This window comes from Choristoneura fumiferana, chromosome 9, assembly GCF_025370935.1.
Source record: "Choristoneura fumiferana chromosome 9, NRCan_CFum_1, whole genome shotgun sequence".
NCBI classification, from domain to species: domain Eukaryota; kingdom Metazoa; phylum Arthropoda; class Insecta; order Lepidoptera; family Tortricidae; genus Choristoneura; species Choristoneura fumiferana.
Window position 1 is genome coordinate 4,966,150 of NC_133480.1, and position 22,302 is coordinate 4,988,451.

Sequence of the window (22,302 nt, forward strand, 5' to 3'; positions counted from 1 at the left end):
CGATACTCCATCTCGGGTTAACCTGCAACAAAGAATGGTATTAAAAAGCTTGACAATTAACATGACTATTTTTACCCGACTGCCCGAAGAGGGTTATGTTTTTCGATCGTATGTCCATTTCTTTGGTCCTCGCTGCAACCTAAACGGCTGAACGTATTTTAACATAATATGTAACAAACAAAGTAAGGTATTTGAATAATTTGCGTTTTACTTCGAGTAAAAGCATTTGTAGAGTAGGTAGAGACGAATCCTTTTGGGTTCAGTAAAAAAGTGAACTGGCTGGCCACTCAACATTGAGGCGACTACATTTTTAACGATATTGTACGTGGCGAAACTTCTCAATTACGTCTCGTTCAAGTCTCGTCTCCGACAACTCTTTTAAAAGGTGCATTATGATTCAGTGAATGAAAAGGTGATCGCCTGAAAGCGACTAGAAAAGGAGACGACATTTTTTACCTTTGAAATCTTTAAAACGTTTTAGTTTCTACATTCGGGTTAAAAAATCGTATGTACTCATACATTATATATCTACCTACTGGTACATTATTTAATTTTAATCACGAGAACAAGATCAGGTAGGACGTCCCCAACGATATGGGTTTTACGGTTGATGCAGGCTGCTTCCAGCCAACTCTATGGGGGAGGCCGATTTATGTCTAGCAGTGGATTTAATGCAGATGATATGATGATGATGAATTCAAAATTCAAATTCAAATTCAAAAAGTTTATTTGGTTCTTTTACATATCGATGGTGGAAGTCTCAATTGACGTAAGGGACAAAATGCTACTTTTCAGGAGAGCGAAAAGAAGTTTTTTGGTAATTTTCAAACCCTCACAGCATTGTTAATGTTTAACTTAGCAGGACGTTATAATTACGTAAAATCTTGAATTTTCTTGCTTTTCAACGTGAAACTATAGACATTTTCGTAAAAAGCTTAATAAGAAAATAGCTGTCCCTTACGCCCGTGACGTACGGGTGTCATAGCCCCTTACACTCATAAACCGTAAATAAATAAATAATGTAGTAACCGATTTTTGGTCTTATAGGACATCATATATTTTATTTGCTACATATTTGGACGTAAGTTCCAGTAGTAAAATTAAAAAAAATAAAAAAAATTAACTCAAAGAACCACTTTAATTATTTAAAATAACGCGCAAAAGCCATATTTTTTGCACGTCCCTTAAATAATATGTAATTTGTAACATTTTCTTAAGTTTTAGTTTTAGTTTTTGCGAGGCATATTAGGACACCCAAGGATGTCGTTCCCTTCCAAACACCGGGTGTTTATAGGGTTGATTGTAGTTGTGGTAGTTCCTATATCGGACAGACGAAAAGAACAATAGCTGAGAGGGTCAAGGAACATTGCAGCTGTTTAAAATCGCCAGGTAAACAAGTCAGCCATAGCCGAGCATTTGTTGGAGTCAGGGCCAAACCACTGGATTGAGCTTCACAATCCCAAAATTCTGTCCACGGAACGTCATTTTTACTCAAGAATGGTACGTGTAGCGGTTGAAATAAAAAAGCATAAGAATTTCAACCGGGACGATGGGTATAAGCTTTCATCTTCGTGGAATCCTGTTATTAATAAGTGTCGGCGTCGGGATGAATGTTCGGAGGGACGATCGGACGTTGTTAGTGTTGTGTGTCGGTGTGATAGGGTGACTAATAAAAGTGACCAAGTGCGGGTAGTTCGAAGAACTCGCGCTGCTAGGCAGACTTGACACCCCACACTTCAGTCTACTCGTGACCACGGCAACTGTAACGTTGCCGAAACGTCGAGGTAAGTATTACTTGTGTAATAAAGCGTGATAAGTCCCGTTTGTGGTATTTTGACTATGAGCACGAGTCCTTCGAACTACCCGCACTTGATCACTAATAGTACCAGCACTCGTATCACTAACTACCCGCACTTGGTGATTTTTATTTGTCACCCCATCACACCGACTCACAACACTCATCCGACGTCGACACTTATTAATAACAGGATTCCACGAAGATGAAGGCTTATATCCATTGTCCCGGTTGACATTTTTATGCTTTTTTATTTCAACTGCTTCACGTACCATTCTTGAGTAGAAATGCTGTTCCGTGGACAGAATTTTGGGATTGTGAAGCTCAATCCAGTGGTTTGGTCCTGACTCCAACAAATGCTCGGCTATGGCTGACTTGTTTGTTTATAGCTGAGAGGGTCAAGGAAGATATTGCAGCTGTTAAAAATCGCCAAGTAAATAAGTTTTTATCCCGGAAAATAGCATAGTTCCGCAGGATAGCGATAAACGAACTGATGATGTTGTTGATGACGATGATGATGAACTGATTTTCACTACCACCACTGGCGTACTAACATTATTGCTTACATGCTTGCTTGCATGCTTGCTTGCATGTTTGATTGCATGCTTGCTTGCACTATTTCTTGCACATTTGGGAGTATTCTTTGCTTGATTTGTTGTTTGCATGCGTGCTTGCTTTGGCTTCACGATTGCTTGCATGCATGCTTGCACTATTTATGCTTCCTCCAACACACTGCTTGCAGCTGTGAGGGAGTGGGACGCCAGCCCGCTTCATGAGCGCTGGAGGAGATACCATAGACCGGTCATCGCGGGATCGGTGTAGCCCGCGATGTTCATCTAACCAGGCTGATAAAATTGCATGTTTGTTGAGTTGATTGACAAAAATTACATGCTCACTTGCAAGCTTGCTTAGGTGGTTGCTTACATGCTTGCTTGCTTGCATGCTTGCTTGCATGCTTTCTTGCATGCTTGCTTGCACTGTTTCTTGCACATTGGGGTATGCTTGCTTGAGTTGTTGTTTCAATCACTACAAGTTCTAAAAACCATCTGTTTTGATGCCTCCTACGACCTAACATTAACAAGGTATTTCAATGAACTAAAAGAAGCAAGCAAGGTATTTTACTTTAAGTGCCCCTTACACCCATAAAGTAACCTCATTTTTTAAATGTCTGTTTGTTACTGTCCCTTACGACCAACAATTTACTCTAGTTTTAGCTTTTGATGTCCCTTACGCCCATAAGAGTTCCTTATTTTATAAGTTGCTGTTGTTTAATGCCCCTTACGACGTACCAATTACACCTTTTTTTTAAATGTCTGTTTGCTACTGTCCTTACGAGCGACAATTTACTCTAGCTCTTGCTTTTTATACCCCTTACGCCCATAAAGTATTTCTTATTTTATAAATTGCTGTTTTTTATGTCCCTTACGACGTTCCGATTATACCATTTTTAACTCTAAACATACATAATTAATTATACAGGCCAATTATTATTTATATGCATCATCATCTCGGCCTATATTACTTCCCACTGCTGGGCACAGGCTTCCTTTATTAGGATCTGTCAGGACAGCTGTCAGGATAGCTTAAAATAAACAAAGTAGCTTAAGAGAAATTTACCTCAAATCCTTGACTGAAATTCCATTACGGAAATGTAGCTCGACGTCAAGCCTTAGGGATTCATCAACTTATCTTTTTTTTTGTTTGCTTTTGGCATCTTCTAAAAAAATACGCGCGTTGACAAAGAACAAACGTAGGCAATCAAATACGTTCCTCCGTGTTTGACGTGTTGGCACGACTGACCGAATGTTGCAATGCGCAAACGCTCGGCGCGTTAGTATTTGATGTTAGTACAAGAAATAGGTACAGCGGTAAGTTTACGCCCAACAACTTCTTGCTTTTTATCTTATTCGTTATGAAATATTGGGGTGTGGCAATGAAACAATAATGACCCATACGCCTTTTATATTTGTTGGTTTTTTTTTTACGACATGAGCCGAGTCGTAAAGGCATATGAGACTGCCACAGCCCCTTACGACCCAAATATTAAAAAAATAATACATTTACGCCATTTTTCAGCTCAAAATTTTATATCATGTCCTTAAGCTATTTTATTTTAAAATATAAATGTTGATAACAGCAAAAGTAGGGCCGTATCGTAACTGATACTACCAATCGACAGAGAAAAAAAACTCTAATTTTCTATGTTTAAAGTGATTTCGTATTTTGTCCCTTACGCCAATTGAGACTTCCACCATCGATATTATATAGNTATATATCTACCTACTGGTACATTATTTAATTTTAATCACGAGAACAAGATCAGGTAGGACGTCCCCAACGATATGGGTTTTACGGTTGATGCAGGCTGCTTCCAGCCAACTCTATGGGGAGGCCGATTTATGTCTCACAGTGGATTTAATGCAGATGATATGATGATGATGATAATAAATCACGGGAAAGCTCAACGTGAGGGCAACAACCACATACATACATTCATTTTCGTTGAATGCAGTCAAAGAAAAGGTCCTTAGGACTACCCCAGCTCAGAGAGAGGAACAGCAAATATAATATTCTGTCTATAAATGACACCTGACTTCATTTTATAAAACTACATACAATGAGGTAGCCGGATATTTTGACCCTTTCTACCGAGCAATTCCTTTGAACCTAATTTCTGCCCATGAACGTACTACAGCGTTCGGAAACAACAACCTTAGTTGTTTACAAAATATTCAAGAACTAGTTAGCCTTTGCTCAGCGGTTTCGTTCGCGTGCAGAAACCTAGTAGTTAAATGTTATTATTAATTATTAATTTATTACTAGATTAAGCCGCATAGTTGATAAGTTTATTAGGTTAAGTTTAGATTTACAAAATAATTCTTGAGGTTAAAGTTTTGCCAGAATATCAGCGTTGCGAAGCAAATCGTGACATCGTACATCGTGTACTCGTATTGAGCCAGATTCCCTTTTTGTGTCCGTTTTGCTCTTTCCGCTTTTGCTTTATTTGTATTTTGTATGTCTAAATGTTAACAAATAAATATATTTTCTTTCTTTCTAGTTGGACTACTCTAGCTACAAATACCGCGGCACGCGGTTTACAAAAGGATACAGTATTTCCGAAACGAATCCTTAGAAGTATCCCCCGTTTTAGACATCAAAAGCTTTTCGTCATCATGTAAATAGCTTTGTTCGCGTTTCATTTGTTTCCTTTGGTAAATATTGAAAAAGGCAAGTGGAATGTTGACCCGAGGTCATAGATCAGTCAGCGATCTGTGTTCTTCGTAGGTAGGGGAACGTGGCCATGAAAGAGACATGTTTTGAAAGAGCCACATAGATTTTGACCCAACCTTTTGAAATTACCATCATTTCAACTTCATTTTCGTGTGACAACATTGATAACCTGTGGCCCGCAAAGATTAACTTTTTATGCTGTTATTCTGAACGTTTTTATAATACAATTTTTTGATTTGACTCTGAAATTTCCTTACAACTAGGGTGTGCATTTATTTAACCTTATTATTTTGATATTTATTGAATATGATTCGCGATTTTATCATATACTTTAAAGGTTATTGTATTTTATGGCTACTTGTTTTGAAAGAGCCTACCAAAAATGACATGAAACAGCCGGCTCTTTCATAACAACCGGTTTTGGCCCTTTTGCTATTTTGTTTCATTTTGTAAAAGACAGCAAAATTACATCAGAAACCGCTAAATGCCAGAAAATACGCAAGTAGGCCATGAATTGTCACCAAAATCACATTTCTGTACCAAATATTAACTTAATGCAATTAACCGTTGAAGAGTTTCGTCCTGCGGAGACGATCCTGGCTGGACCACTAAGATGTCACTATCTGATTATTGTATCGTCACCAAATCTACATAAGTATGCCAGGCTTTAAGTCAATCCGACGACTGGAAGTGGGTCAAATTTAATTTGCAAGATTTGACCCGCACATACATACATATTTACATACATACAATGGCAAGTTAAATAAAAGCTTGTAAAATGACATTTTCTATTAATATTGTTTAACTTTTGGAGAAATTTATTGAAATTTGATAATATAGTGCATGGCTCTTTCATAAATGTGGTTATAACCACATGCTATGAAAGAGTCGTTTTCCCTTCTTTTTTAAAGGTAAATTTTTAACAAACCCAATAACTCGATCTTATAATTCATAAAAATTTCGAATTTAAAATTCTAGATATAAGTACTTATAGTGATATTTTTTAAACAGTCAATTATTTCGACTTATCGGGTTTGACCAGGGAAGCCATACGGGACGGGATGTCAACATGACATTAGTACCCTAACTCAAAGGTTCCACCCTGGTACGTGATTCAGTTTCCTTGACTCTACATCGACTTTCAGGAATCGGGCAAGGCACAGTTCTTTTCGCAAAAGTTAAAGATTAAATAAAATAATTATCTTTCTATGCCACGTATTACTGAATTGATCAAGAAATATTTTTTCTCAAACATGACATGAAATATTGACGTTGTGTTACAAATAATAGGCTGAGAAGTATCGCGCTGCAGGCGCTGTGACTCGGCAGCCTGCGCGCGGTCACTCTAGCGGCCTGCAAAAAGATTTCATACAACCTTGCAGGCCGCTGGCCGGCAATGCGACCGTCTTTTGTTTCAACGCGCGCTCTGCGACACGCACGCGGCCCACGCCCAGCAACACCGCCCGCCAGCGGCCAGCGCGACACGCGCGTACACAACAGGGCGACCAGACTAGCGTCCCGCCAGCTTCATTTCTTGTTTTTTGTTATTTTATTTCATGTAATGTTTGAGAAAAGCCTATACAAGCCTCGGCCGGAACCTGGGGTTGCCGGCCTCGCATCCCTAAGTCCATATCTGCTTGGCCGGCAACCCCCTACTTCCCGGCCTCTACAGTAATGTACTATAAATGCCTGTGACCTTACTCAGAATGTGCACTTTTTAAAAAACTGCACCCCCGAAACGTAAGGTTGTGGTACCACCAGTGATGTGCGAGGATGTGTTGCGAGGATTGCGTTTGTTATGACATGAACCAATAGAAACGCTTCATTTACCTATGTTCGCACCGCCAATCACAAATATTCAACAAAAAATATCAAAAAACTTTTTTTTATACCTATCTATAATAAAATCGAATCAGTCGTAAACTTTAGAACTTATACGAGTAGGTACCCTGTGTTAATTCAAGAACCACAAACTAAAGTTAAAATTAATTAAAGACTACGTATACGCTTTTCTTCACAAAGTAATAATACAGAATGTCACTTTAATGGGTGCATCTAAGGACAAAAAGAAATCGGTACCTATCGGTAAATTGATAAACTTGGAAACAAAGTGAAACTTTCAATCAATTACAACTTTCGGGGCGAGTGAACAATAAATGGAGCGAGCAGTTCGTTGACAAGATGTGAGGGGAAGTTAGGCAGGGTGATGTACTCCATGTTCTATTTTAAACGATGAAAACAAAGGATAACTCAAGTGGATGTTTTTGTCAACAATCCTAACTAGTCCACTGTTAATATCGTCAACGTAAAAATATAAAAATATAATCTATCTAAATTAAAAGTCGCTCGGCGAGCTATGGGAAAGGCTGTGCTTGGAGTTTCTCTGAAGGATCGAATTCGGAATGAGGAGATCCGACAGAGAACTATCTATAAAAGTCATCGACATAGCTCATTGGATAAGAACACTGAAGTGGCAGTACGCCATGCTCCTTAGAAACCCCACTGTCTGTTTTGTGATTCATTAAGACATAAAGCTGATGTACGCTATATGTACCGAATTAGTCCAACCTACTTGAAAAAAAGTACCTCAATATAATTGAGAGTACAATAAACTGAATTTGGGGTTACTGTAGAGCATTTCTCCAGCAACCTCAATATTAAATTTAAGAAATTTCACATGGATACTTACTTTTTCAGTATTAAAAAAAATGAATAGGCAAAAAAAAATACCGCAGTTATTACTGTTAAATAAGTTGGTTATGGATGGGTAGTTAAATTACTTAATTGTTGCCAGGACGCGAGCAACTCCATTGCAGCCGACTGCTTTATGACTTAATAAATCACAAAACAGACAGTCGGGTTTCCAGGGAGCATGACGTGTGGCAGTGGGCCGGCCATATCAGCCGAAGAACCGATCACCGCTGGGCTGGGGTAAACGAGTTCTTGAGTGGAGACCGCGAATTGGCAAGCGTGGCGTGGGACGCCCTCAGACTAGGTAGAGAGATCATCTTCGCAAGGTGGCTGGCAAGAACAGGATGAGAGTGGCCGAGGATCGTGCTCAGTGGCATGCAATTGGAGAGGCATATTCCAGTACCTAGTGGAGTAAGATGCTGCTGATGCTGATGATGATCATCTATCGAACTTACCCACAATTTTAAGACAGTTCAACGGACGAAAACTATAGAGAGGTCTTTCTTTGATGTTTTTCGTCACGCTGCCATATCGTCAACGTACACATGTCAAATTATCATTACCCACATGACTAAAACTGAGTCTACCTATATTAGGAATTTTAAACGCGAATAAAATTATAATGACTTATGTAAGTGATTTTTATCAATAAACTATCGATTATGAAAACGAGATCTGTATGCTTAGTGTATTTCCCCGTTCACAAAATACGTCTCGACCGCGTTCGCGTTAAAATCTCAATTTGTATGGAAACACGGACAGCGCCTCTAGCGGAAAGTTTGCGCAACAACTTTTGTGAGTGTAGGTTTGCTACGTTAAATATTTCGTCCGCGTATCGTCGTAACGAAAACGGGTGACGCCGCCGCACCGTGGACATGTGGCGGCTACGTATCGGCGACCGAACGCTCGATTTACGTCTTCGAATAATAAACGAATGTTTTGTGAAAACGCCACACTAGAGGCACTTTCACTGATAGGAAAGAAATTGACGAATATATTAATAAACCAAATTGAGGATATTCTCTGTTGATTTGAATCATGCAGGTTTTTGTTCTTGTTGTTTATATTGATTTAATTAGACTGTTTTAATGATTAAACCCCTTTAGATCTTGGCCAGCCAAACATCCGGGATTGAGCAAATTAAAGGTTCAACGGCACTTAGAAATAATTATCAATTCGTGAGTTTTAATGCCTCGAGATTAGCTCTGAACATGTCCCAAAAAGGGTGTAAGATGTTTAATTACATTGAAGTTTTCTTATTTTCCACATTTTGAAGGTTTCGTAAGTTTGCCAGTTTCTACTGGAGACGAACTTTTCAATCGTGTGATCTATAGGATTGGCTTAGGTTAGGTTTAGGTTTATTTTATAACTTAGGCCAGCCCGACCGTGATTAAAAGCTGCATTTTTGGTTGATACTTATTTTGTTTGAAACCAAAAAGTTGACTTATGCATGAAAAACCACAAATTTTTGAACCTTTTTTTTAGTTATTTCAATTATCTATACTAGTCAAAACAAAATGCAGGCCGCAAAATGCATTTGAGTTTTTATCTGAATACATTTAATTGTTGAAAATTATTTGAATTGTGTTATGTTGTATAAAACCATTTTAGACAAGAAATGTTATAAAGAATCATTATTCATTAGTATTTTCGTTTCGCCACTGAAATTCCCTCCATTTTTTTATGATAGCGGTATTATTAGGACTAATAGGAGATTAGTAAGCATACGCACAAATTCGAAATTCAAGTCTCAGTTCAAACGTACCGGATACGGCGCAACCGTATTAAGATGTTCTCAAAAACGATGCCATCCACCCGGCGATCACAAGTAATCAGCACGCGTTCAACTTAACTGCCTAATTACACCCTAATAAGTCGCGGGTGGCTAATCAAAGTGCTTTATGGGTGACAGTTTTAAGTAAATGACCTGTTGTTATTGGGATTGTGCCCCCCCCCCTGTTACTTCTAAAATAAGAGAATGATATGATAAAACTAAAAAAAAAAATATGATGTACAGTACCATGCAAGCTTCCACCGAGAATTAGTTTGAACGAGATCTAGTAAGTAGTTTTTTTTTATACGTCATAAATCGTAAAGTAAAGGAAACTTTTATATTATACTTGCTGCTACGGAACCCTTCACGGGCGAGTCCGACTCGCACTTGGCCAGTTTTATTTAATTTAATTCTTTATTTAACAGTTTTATTAAAAAAAACACCAAGGCAAAGACAAGGGTGAACCGATGTCTCAATTAGATTTTTAAGCATTTAACGACGAAGGGGATGGTTATACTCCCCTTAATAGGGTTATAAACAGTCTAGTGAACCCCAATGAGTAGATGAGAGCGCTTAGAGGTAAATGGAGGTTAGAATAATATTTGAATTATATTCTGACAATTTAAGAAAACAACAGAATAACAACACGTGCTAACCTTCCACCATAATATGGTACGAGACATTGACTCGTTATTGTACACCACAATATAGTAAAATAGTAGTAGCGTTCTCCGAAAATAAATAAATAAAGTATAGTATGGTAAAGTATAGTGTAGTATGTTAGTATAGTATTGACGACCTGACTATGAAGCTTGAGGTCCCGGGTTCGGTTCCTGGCTGGGGCAGATATTTGTATGAATAAAACGAATGTTTGGTTTCGGGTCGTGGATGCTGCATAATGTATTTAAGTATGTATTTATCTATACAAACTGGGCCCTGTAACAGGAGCAAAAAATTAAACCACATGCAGCGTCCAATTGATCATTTCATCTTGAGCTAATGTAGTTCTACAACTTTTTAAAATAACTTTTATTGTAATTTTTATTATAGTTTTAAGTTCAATTGGACAAGCAATTTATTGCGAAATCCGTCATTTTGTTACGTGACAGGCGATGTCATTTAGACTATTAAATTGGATGCCGTACCTACCTACATTGAAAATAACAATTAATTTGATGTGTTTTAATTTTTTGCTCCTGTTACAGGGCCTACCCGATATAGGTATGTATGTAAACTTTTTATTGTACAAAAGAAAAGACACAAAATACAATTTAATAACTTTGGGATACTTGTACAAAGGTGGACTAAGATAGATAAGTTTGTATGTCTATCCGTTGCCTAGTATCCATAGTACAAGCTTTGCTTAGTTTGGAACTACTTAGGTCAATTTATTGATGTCAGATGTCCCATGATATTTATTTATTTATAAATAGAATAGTAGTTGTAGTATAGCAAGTATATATTTACCTAGAACTGTGCCTAGAATAAAACAGTCACTTCCCGCCTTCTGTAGGTACATTTACTTAGATATTTTAATTTAATTTAATTTTAATAAACCTATGGATTTAAAATTACACCATCAGGTTGTTCATTTATCAAGTAAGTTTTATATACAGGGTGTTTGGCAGATGGATGGACATACGTGTATAGGGGATAGATGGGGTCATATGCAACGTGGTAGAGCATAAAAAAAATCATTTTATATCATGGGACACCAATTTTGACCTAGTCCCATAAACTAAGCAAAAGCTTGTACTATGGATACTAGGCAACGGATAAACATACATATAGATAAATATATACTTAAATACCTACATATTAAACATCCATGACCCGAGAACAAACATTCGTATTATTCATACAAATATCTGCCCCGGCCGGGAATCGAACCCGGGACCTCAAGCTTCGTAGTCAGATTCTCTAACCACTTGGCCATCCGGTCATCCTTGGTCGTACTTGGACCCAATTTTTTTTAAAGATTTTAAATCATGAAAACGGAGTAGTATTTGAAAAATAAATACAAATACACATTCAGCGTTTCAATATTCGTACTACCGGTCATTAGGTGTTATGAAATTCGGACTGTGGGGTAGTAAAGTTATATGTACAGTCACCAGCATTAATATCTGCCGCAGCGGAGCGTGAAAAAATATCTGACATGTCCTTCCGGCCCTAGAAATAGAGTCGTATCAGATATTTATGCACGCTTGTTGTGTTAGATATTGGTGCTGGTGACTGTACGTACCTATCTATAAGTATATTTATAATTAAGTATTGTTTTGACAATTCGAGTGAATAGTCTGGAATCTTGAGAACACACGAAGGGCAACGTGTCACCTTAAGGGGTTTTGAACTTGTTAAAGCCTTGGAAATTGCAAATGGAATTATATTATAAATCAAAAGTCATTGCTCCCAGCTAGCTTTATAATTTCCCTTCATTCTGCGAGATCGCATTAATAAGGTTTGAAAATATAATCGTGGTAGCTTTTTAAAGCGGCATTTAGAGGGGATTGTAACGTAAAACTGAAACTATCGACTGCCTATATGGATATTGAAAGTACCTATTTAATCATAATCATCTCATTTCTTTAACCCTTTTCTAGGCATAGTGCATATCGCGGCCACATAAAATGTACACAAATATTCGACCTTGCTTTATTTTACATGATACAAAATTATTGAAGTCGTTAAAAAATTATATATAATAAATTATATATAAGGGTCTAGCAGGCTATACGTTCGTAAATGTTTTTTTTTTTGACATGACGCACCATGATTTTTCAAAATGTTTTTAAATGTATACGTAGTTGACAATTGTGGCTTATTAAGTAATTTTTTTGATACTTAGTTGTGTCTCCGCGTGAAGTGGCAAAAAAATGAAGCGAAAAAAAAACTACATTTTTTTTTCATCCAAGTTCAAGGATATGAATGTTTGTAAAAATATGCATTATGAACCCCATTTTATGCTCCTTAATTCTGAATTTATTTGGTTACTCTCGCTTGCTTGGTTTAGCTAAAATAACAGTTTAAAAATTACATGACATTTTCGTGAATAAGTCTGAAACAAAAGAAGATCGAAGGCTGATATTACGCATACAGTGTTCTTAGGTCCTGGCACTACTGCACCTCAAATTACAACCAAATCCCTTGCGGGGACCACTCTTGTTAGCTTAGCCTGCCAGACCCTTTGTTTTTAAAATAGTCTCTCATGAGTAAACAATATAAAACTATGATTCATTTTGTGGTACCGTACCTACCCATCTAAATTCGCAGGGCTTGGAAAAGGGTTAATTGTCTGTTAGTCTATGACCCGTCTTCTCAGATATGCGTAAAGGTAGGTATCAAGTTGAAATTAATATCAAAATGAAGAGTAAGTAAGGTCTGCAATCCCGTGAATCAAAACCTATACGGTAGGTACTTAAGTGTTTACTTCCTATTGAGACGGAAATGGATTCCCCCAGAATTGCTTAATATGTCGGGTGACATCTGGGTAAGGTACAGTCGCCACCAGATATATTTCGAGCGGGCAAACTGGGCAAAAATATCGGCACATGCACTATTATTTAAGGTTCATTTAAGGGGCTACCCGAGGTTTTCATCGATTTTTGACAAGTTTTGAATCGTATCTCCTACTTTTGTACTACAGATAGTTTTATAAGTTAAACGGCTATCGGTTCTTCAATCTTTTATCTCCATTTTTACCTACCGGATTTTGAAAAAAAATGAATACTTTTATTTTGTGTGATTTTTTTAAACATTGTCAAAAAAACACTTATTCCGTCTCTATTGACGTGAAAGATCTAACATACACGAAATTTACATATTTGAGTTCGTCTTTGACGTTTCTAAAAACGTGTCTCTAGGGTTTTTATTTGAAACTAATTAACACAAAAGTTATGGCCAGAAAACCAGTTTTTTGGCCTAAAATTGTTCAACTTGGATGCCAAATATCTCGAAGACAATAAACTTTGAAGTAAATATGGGATACTATATTGCTTAAAGACGTTGTTGTTAATATAATAAGCTACAAAAACCCTGACCCGAGAACCAACATTCGTATTATTCATACAAATGTCTGAACCGGCCGGAAACCGAACCTAGGTCCTCAAGCTGCGTAGTCAAGTTCTTTAACCACTATAAGAATATCTATCTGATAATATGTCTATGTAATAAGTAATTTTAGATATACTTAACCCACAAATGTACCCACTATCGCATAGTATCAATCAAGTTGAATAAGTCCCACCTATTTCTCATATTATTATTATTATTTTTTTTCTTTTATATAACTCGTAATATACATATAAACGTAAATTAGGATAGGTTAGTTGTATAAATAAGTTTTGCACAGTATTTATATAAGGAAGTGTTTTGAGTGTTTCATTTCGCCAACAAACTGTCATGCAGTTTGGCGAAAATTGTGTTCATGTATACACTGAGTAATTGTTAAAAATTAATTAAAAAAAAAAAACTAAGGAATTCAGATCGAAGGTCATTGGGGCATGGATCCCCTTAGGGGTCATGTTTCGATAATAATATGTTTGATCACCTTGGCTGCTCCGGAATCTGATGGCGAAAGTACTTAAAATTTAAAAGTTATATTCACGCTTTAACTATGCTTAGAGAGAAACATAGAGGAATTACCACTAGAGAGAAAATGTCATCTTAATAATATTCATAACTAGCTTTTGCCCGCGGCTTCACCCGCGTGGAATTCGGTTATCGCGCTGTTCCCTCGGGAACTGTGCATTTTCCCGGGATAAAAAGTAGCCTATGTCACTCTCGGGCCCATAAACTATCTCTATGCCAAAAATTACGTTGATCCGTCCCTCCGTTTCGACGTGAAAGACGGACAAACATACATACAAACACACACACTCGCATTCCTTTATAATATTATAGTATGCAGTGTCAAGACACGCACAGTGTAGGTTTATGCCCATGTCACAGCCTTCTCGTATACCTGCAACCTATGACGTATGCCGTAGGTAGCTGGAAAGACTTAGCATAACAAAACTTTAAAGTTCCGTCTTTGTCATTTCAGCTAGGAACCCTAGCTAGTGCTGTTTAATTGACTAATCAGTAACGCAAAACTAAAACTGACCTTTCCAAACAAAAAGTTGGAAAACCCCGACTTTGTTACTTCAAAGTTCAATATCTCAAAAACCGCTTAACCGGTTTTGATCAAACATGTCTAAGAACCATCGCTAGAAAACTTTCTTTCAAATAAAAAAACCGCATTCAAATCGGTCTACCCCCGTTTATGGAGTACGGTGCCACAGACAGACAGACAGATAGACACACATAGCGGTCAAACGTGTAACACCTCTTTTTGCGTCGGGGGTTAAAAAAAACAGTAAGAGAGAAGCCCATCACTCGTCATATCATACTGCTCTATTGGTTAGTTTCTTGGAAAAAACCACAGCAGAATAAGTTCATCTTTAAAGCACTTTGGCTTTGTCAAAACACAGTCAGAACTGCCCAGTATACCTAAATATTTCTTTAAGCGTGGCGTTTTTAGCAGAATGTCACTTTCAGGACTTTGCGTAAAGGGTTATTGAAAAAAATATTATTCCCGAGAAATGAAAACAGTTTGCACTTTGCATGTTTGCGTTGATAAGGACCGCAAGACCGCAACTACTACGATTCGATATGAATTGCGTGGGTTGATATTTTCTTTAGGATTACTTAAAGGGACCTAGTGATACAGGAATGTGGCTCTTTTCAGCAGTTAGATTTGTTTACATACTTATAGTCAGAAGGGTTACGCTAGGCTTGTTATATTATTTTTATAGAAGCATCTTTTTCTTTGTAGCGAATTTTTACATTGCGGTTTTTCGCGATCGCAAAGGACCATGGGCAACTTTGTATGAAAAGTAGAACGAAAACCAACAGAGCTGCGAGTTATGTCATTATCATTGAATAGCTCTTTACATACATTTTATAGGGCTCCGATTTGAAAGCTACGAGGAGTAACCCTAATTATATATTATAAATGCGAAATTCGTGTGTGTGAATGTTTGTTACTCTTTCAGTTAAAACAGCTAGACGCATTTAGATGAAACTTGGTACGTAGATAGCTGGACGTCTGCATTAACACATAGGCTACTTTTATCCCGATATTCACATGGGATAGGGATGAAATCTCGAAATAACAACCGTTGGGCTTGTCATGATATTTGGCATGATTGTTTTTAATGAAAAGTCAATGAAAACCACGATGTAAATTTCAGGAAGCCCTACGGGAATTTTTGTTTGTTACTCTTCACGCTAGAATGGCTGCACGGATTTCGATGATATTTGGAATGGAAGCTAGACACCTGGAATATACACTACCTATCCTTATATCTCGATATTCCCACGGGAATTTCGATTCAATCTTTTATCTGATGTTTACGCGTGCGAAGTCACAGGTACCAGTAGAAGGTGAGGAGCGAGCCTGCCTTGCACGGTGTTGACTAGGGAGCCCCATCTCAGGGCGACCAGTGGGCATCGCGGTATAGCCCGTTTCGATTTTGTTTATTGTTTTCGTACGATTTTTGTATTGGTAATGGTATTTCATTTCTGACTCGTAACAGCACAAATGGCTGTAAGTACCTAGTTTTATCGATGCATTAACTTCCATGAAAAAAGCCGATACAACTTACCCAAATAAACTATAGGATACAATTATTGTTATGTGTTGGAGAAATCTAAAGCAGCCATATTCAATGTTTATCTCTTTATGGCCATAAATGTATTGTAGCAATGGTACCTGCTGCGGGTCGCAGCATTGATTTAGTTATGATGAACAGCATGAACCTTTACCAGGCGAAGGGATATATTCCTCCACATCTTATCGGTTACCGTAGTCAGGTTTTAACTCCAAAACTCCTACAAAAATATTTGTCGATCCCTGAAAATAGTATTTTATTATCTTCATACAACACGCTTCTAAAATCGCGTAATATCTCTTTGGCAGCCGTTTAGATTCACTTGAACTCTAATTTCAGTAAACTACGGAAAATTGGAACACTTTCCTTAATTCTATGAAACAGAAGTACATAGATCGAACAATTTTTTTGATATTTATAGATTTTGAGTGTTGATAGGTAATGTAATCTTAAACATTGCTAAATATCATGCATTTTGTGTATGACCAAAATTAGGATGTGGGTTGACATTATCCCATGGCTTATTAGAGTTTAACTGTGCGGGAAGAATCATGGCCCGGTAAATGTCTTGTCGTGTCATAAAAACTCGCGTAAGTAATAAAACTGTTTTTGTATTCAACCAGAGCGAATTCATGTCCTAGCTGTAAAATCTCCTTTTAAAACTTTCCTGAAGAATAAGATGTGAGAGAATATATCCCTACGCCTGATCAAGAATATAATAAGACAAAATCGAGTATGACAGTTAATTATTTAGACAGCGATGGATAACCGTAACCCACATTTTATATTCTGGTTTAAAGGAACATCTCCGACTTTCGTAAATACATTTTTACAGGCGTTTAATACGGTTGTAACAGTATATAAGTACGTATGAAGACACGCTAGTTCTAAGGGGCCTGGTAAAGGGTTAAAGTTAAAACGAATCAGCTTCATTTTTAAGCTAGAATTTTGTATCCGCTGTCGATACTTTAAGGAGATTGTGATTTAATTTCAAATAGGTATGAATGAACATTCTAAAGATTAGACCAATTTAAATAGTTCAGCAAAATGAGTTATGCTGTACATTACGAGTAGGTAACTGAACTGGAAACTCTAATTTGTATGAAGTAAGGTAAGAAATAGGTACTTAATGAAACAAAACTACTCAAGTGATCAAGAATATTATAATTTTACTCTTAAATTATCAAAATACATTACAAACTAAAATCGATTTTTATCAAAATAAAAACTCTGTATAAATTCATAGAAATAAATACCAAATGTAACATGTTATTATGATTTCGCTGTGTGTAAATAAATTAATTATATACTATATTTACTCTAAAATCTCAACGACAATTTTATTCTATGGTTTTCCATCCATTTAATAACGTCAAACATTTACTACACGAATACATGAAGCAAATATACTGTAATATTACTACGTACTATTCTCATTCATAATACAAGTGATTCTATTTATATTTCAAATGTTCAACATCTAATTAATTGTGAAGCTGGATAAAATTATTCGAGTAATCTTAATCTAACTTTACGCTTAAATAGATTGTTCGCGCCAGAACGCCATTTTGGTGAAATGACAGCAGATGTCATTCGCGTTTTTATGGCACTGGAATAGTTCAAGCAGCCAGTGTGTAACGTGCTCTAAAACCGGTATGATTTAGGCCGGTTTTTTGTATCAATAAAAATAATTAATTTGTTTGTGTGTGTTTAGTAAGCGTGGTTGGCTACGAAGAGTCCAGAGTCACCGCTCGCACCTGTCACTGATCGGCGACGTACTTGCCTGCGATGCCTGACCGTTAGCCTGAAAACAAAGAAAAAACAAATAAATACATAAAACTACAACACCTTATTAAAAAAATACGCAAAGATCTTACAAGATAGTAAAAACGCCTTTGCCGAAAACGTTCGAGTCAAATGTAAAACTGTTATTTTGTTTGCCACATCAAAAGAAAAATAACAGAGATAAATAACAACCCGAAACGGTTGATAACGCAATTTAGACGTTTTTCAAACAAATCAAAGTGACTGCATTGATTTTGTTTGTTATGTGGGAAAACTGATAAGCCTGGTAAATTTATTCAGTTCCGTCAGACTTTAACACAAATCAGGGGCTACTACGAAATTCGAACTTCGTATCTTCCAGTTTCAATGACGTTTATACTATTTAATACGAAATTGAGAGGGACGGTACGATACGAACATCGTAGTAGCCCCTCAGGGTTCAGGACAATGTTCGTAATAGAACGCAGACATACTCAAATTCTATATTCTATTTGTTCTAACATGATTCAAATGACAGATGCCAAACTGACGGAACTAGAGTCCCTTCTACTGTTACGCAAACTATCGATACTTTTGCATGTACCTAGTGCTAAAAGTGGCAATAGCATTATTTGTTGGTTTAAACGCTACGCTATCGAACTGAAAGTCTTATTTGAATTTTAAAATATAACTTATTCAACACTTGGAGTGTCACTTTCCGACCCTGACGAACAATCTTGCAAATTAATAATAAGTTCGTTTATTTTACCGCTTTTATTTTTACCGATAACCCTCACCACTAGCAATTGCGGCCTATTGAAACAACATTGTAAGGGCGTTCATTAAAGAAATTAAGTTAATATAACACAGTGCCTACGCAGCAAATTTGAGTTTAAATATAAAAACAATCAGCAATTTTAATGTGATTTCATTTTTTCAAACATTATATATCTCTGTTGGAAAAAATAAAAAAATTGTTATCGCCTCACAAAGTTAAATAATCATCATGTGTCATTTGAATCATCTTAGAACTAATAGAAATATATACCTTGTCATCGCCCATCGTTCATTCATTGGATATTCTGACAGCTTTTACGCGTCAATCCAACATCAAAGATAGGAAGAAGAGAAAAGATATATTGCCATTGCGGCACTTCGTTTGTACCTACTAACTACACATTCCTTGCCTAATCGAAAAACTTTTCTTTTGAGTTTGAAACCCTCGGATCGCGATATATTTTTTTTAATTTAATAATGCGAACTAGGGTTTTATTGTAACGTTATTGTAAGACTAACCTCTCGTATGTCCGTCCACACAGAGATATGTGCCAAATTTAACTATTTTTATTTAATCTGGAGTATGTACCTATGTATCTATGTAAATAAATAAATATAAAACAAAAGAGTACAAAGGCGAACTTACTTTTAAACTGTATTCTGGAGAATATGTATTCTTTGAACCAAAAGAGATTTGAATGCAGTTTTTTTTAACTTCTGACATACGTGAGGCAAATTTTCGATATTAGGTAATTTTTCAAATATTCGTATGAACAGTCACAGTCAACGTCATAAATAAGTGATAATTTCTGTACTTTGTCGCTTTCAGTCGTTACACAATTTCGTATGGCTTTTCAAACATGACGTTAAGTGACAAGTAGGGATTGCTCCCGGGAATTCCCGGTACTGAAATTCCCGGGAATTCCCGGGAAATTTCATCGCCCTCAGTACCGGGAAACGAAACTCATTTCCCGGGAATTCCGGTACTACAAAAATATATAATAATTTTAATATTTTTAACTTTTATCAAGCTGTAAATGCTGTAAATCCTCACGATGTTTTTTGGATTTGAGGCAAGAGATATTTAACATCTTTCCGTCGCCCCTCGTGTGCAGATGAATACCCCGTTCGGTATCACCGAAAGCTGTTCGTACCTAATATTAGTGCGAAATATATTCCGAACAAGGTAGGAGCCAGAACGCAGCCCTGACGCACACCTCTGCGAACATCAAACGGCTCCGATGTGTTGCCGTTGTAATCTAAAACCCCTTTATGCCTTCGTGAAATGACTTACCAGGCTTAGAAGTTTTGGCGGACACCCAATGCTCTCGAGCGCAGAATAAAGACCTTCCCTGCTTACTGTATCGAACGCTTTGTTAAGGTCAACGAAAGCGACGTAGAGAGGGGTGTTCTGCTCCCTACACTTCTTCTGTAACTGAAGAAGTATGAAGATCATATCTACTGTGGATCGCTGGGAGCGAACACCACTGCGCCTCAGGATAGATGCGCTCTGCAAGTTTTTGGATTTTACACAAGACGACTCTACCAAAAAGATTACCAACTATGCTTAAAAGGGCAACACCGCGGTAGCAGTTGCAGTCGCCGCGATCACCTTTCCCTTTGTATAAGGTGACGATGTTAGCGTCGCACATGTCCTGAGGTACCTACTTCCTTCCCCCCAGCAATTACACAGAAGATTGTGCAAGATTGGTCTGATGCACTGGAGTTTAATTACTTCGGCTTGGGTGCCGTCACCGCCAGGACTTTTTCCGCACTTGAGCTGATTGACAGTAGCTCTATAGTCGGCAGGTCGTCTAACTCTGTCCATTTGTCCAGTTTGAGCATGCTTTGTACTGCTTCCGGATGCAGGAACACAGGCTGAGAGAAGAGACCTAGCCCACTAGCTACCCAGCGGTCCCATTGTTTTTGACTGTCTGTAATAACAGAGCCATCCGCGTCTTAAAGAGGGGCTGTCTTTTTAATGACGGGACCAAGGGCCTGCTTGATACCTTCATAAACACCGCTAATATTTCCCTTATCTGCACAAATTTGAATAGTGCGACCGAGATTAGACCAGTACGTAGTGGCAAAGTACCGCAATTGCGAAGCGCTATTCCAGTATCGGGATTGGGATGCATAAGTACCGTGTCTAAGGGCAGCTTCGCGAATTGAGTCAAGCAAGGGTTGAAGATGCTCAATAATTGAGTTACAGAGGGAGGGTAATTTCAGTGATTCATATTTTATTTATTAAACTTCTATAAAACTATTTTTAACGTTTTATTTAACGCATAACAAGCATTTAACACATTTTTCCTCTAGTTTTTTTTTATATACAGTATAGGCTTGCGTTTGGCCACAATCACGCCTGATGGAAAGCGAGGATGAGGCCTACGATGGAGCACGCTTGCCAAACGCTTGCACGCGGCCAAATTGTAGTGTTCAGGAAACACAGTCGCAGGCAGGGAATTCCACTCTTTTGCTGTGCGGTTGATGAAGGAAGAGCGAAAACGCTTTGTGCGGATTTTTGGAATACTGACAACGTAAGGGTGGAGACCCCGCCTACTTCTGGTCGACCTGTGGAAGAAAGGAGCAGGTGGAATAAGGTCGTGCAATTCCGAAGCACATTCTCCGAAATGTAGCCTGTAGAATACCGACAGGGAAGCCACTCTTCTGCGATGACGAAGGCTCTGACGACAAAAATCCGCATCGCAGGCGACGCCGATGAGCCTCTTCGCTCGCTGTTCTACCGAATCCAAAGCAGCTAGCTGATATTCAGCAGAACCGTCCCGAAGGTGGCAGCAATACTCCAGGCAGGATCGGACTTGGGCTCGGTAAAGACCAATGAGCTGGTCCGTAGTGAAGTATCGCCTAACCTTGGATAGGATACCAAGCTTTTTATTCGATGTAACTCCCAAAGTTCAGTTTAGCTGAGAGTTCTAAGCCAAGGAGCTGAAGGTGGTCAGATATTGGTACAGGCAGACCTCGAAAGGTTGGAGTTAGATTAAATGCACTACGTTTTGCCGAAAATAAACACGCCTGGGTTTTAGAGGCATTAAAACCGACTAAATTGGCTTCGCCCCAATCGGACACTGCCTGAAGAGTTCGGTTCAAATTACCTATCATAGCCTCTCTGAGAACGTTGGTATCCGAACCACTCGCTCGAGCATCGGACAAATATCTTTCCGACACTGACACGACACGATCTTTCTAGTACCGAAAGTATCGAATTTCCCGGTATTTCCCGGTACTGGAGTAGATCCAGTACCGGGAAATACAAATTCGGTTTCAGTACCGGTACTGCAATCCCTAGTGACAAGGTACAATGGTGATCACTTATTTATGACGTTTACTGTACCTACATTTACGGCAGCAAGAAAAAATAATTTAATCTCTGTTTGCTTTTTGGTCACTAGTTGTCCTTTTGTATGTTCCATTATAAATATATATAATCTAAATAATTCAGTTACTTAAATTTTTCTCATACTCTAGATCTGAGTGATATGAGAAGACTTAAACACTGGCCAGGCAAAGCTGTCAACGCATTTTTTACGAAACTTTAACCTGGTATCATTTTTGAGACTGTCAAAATTGACATATTGTAATTCTAGCCCGGCTTA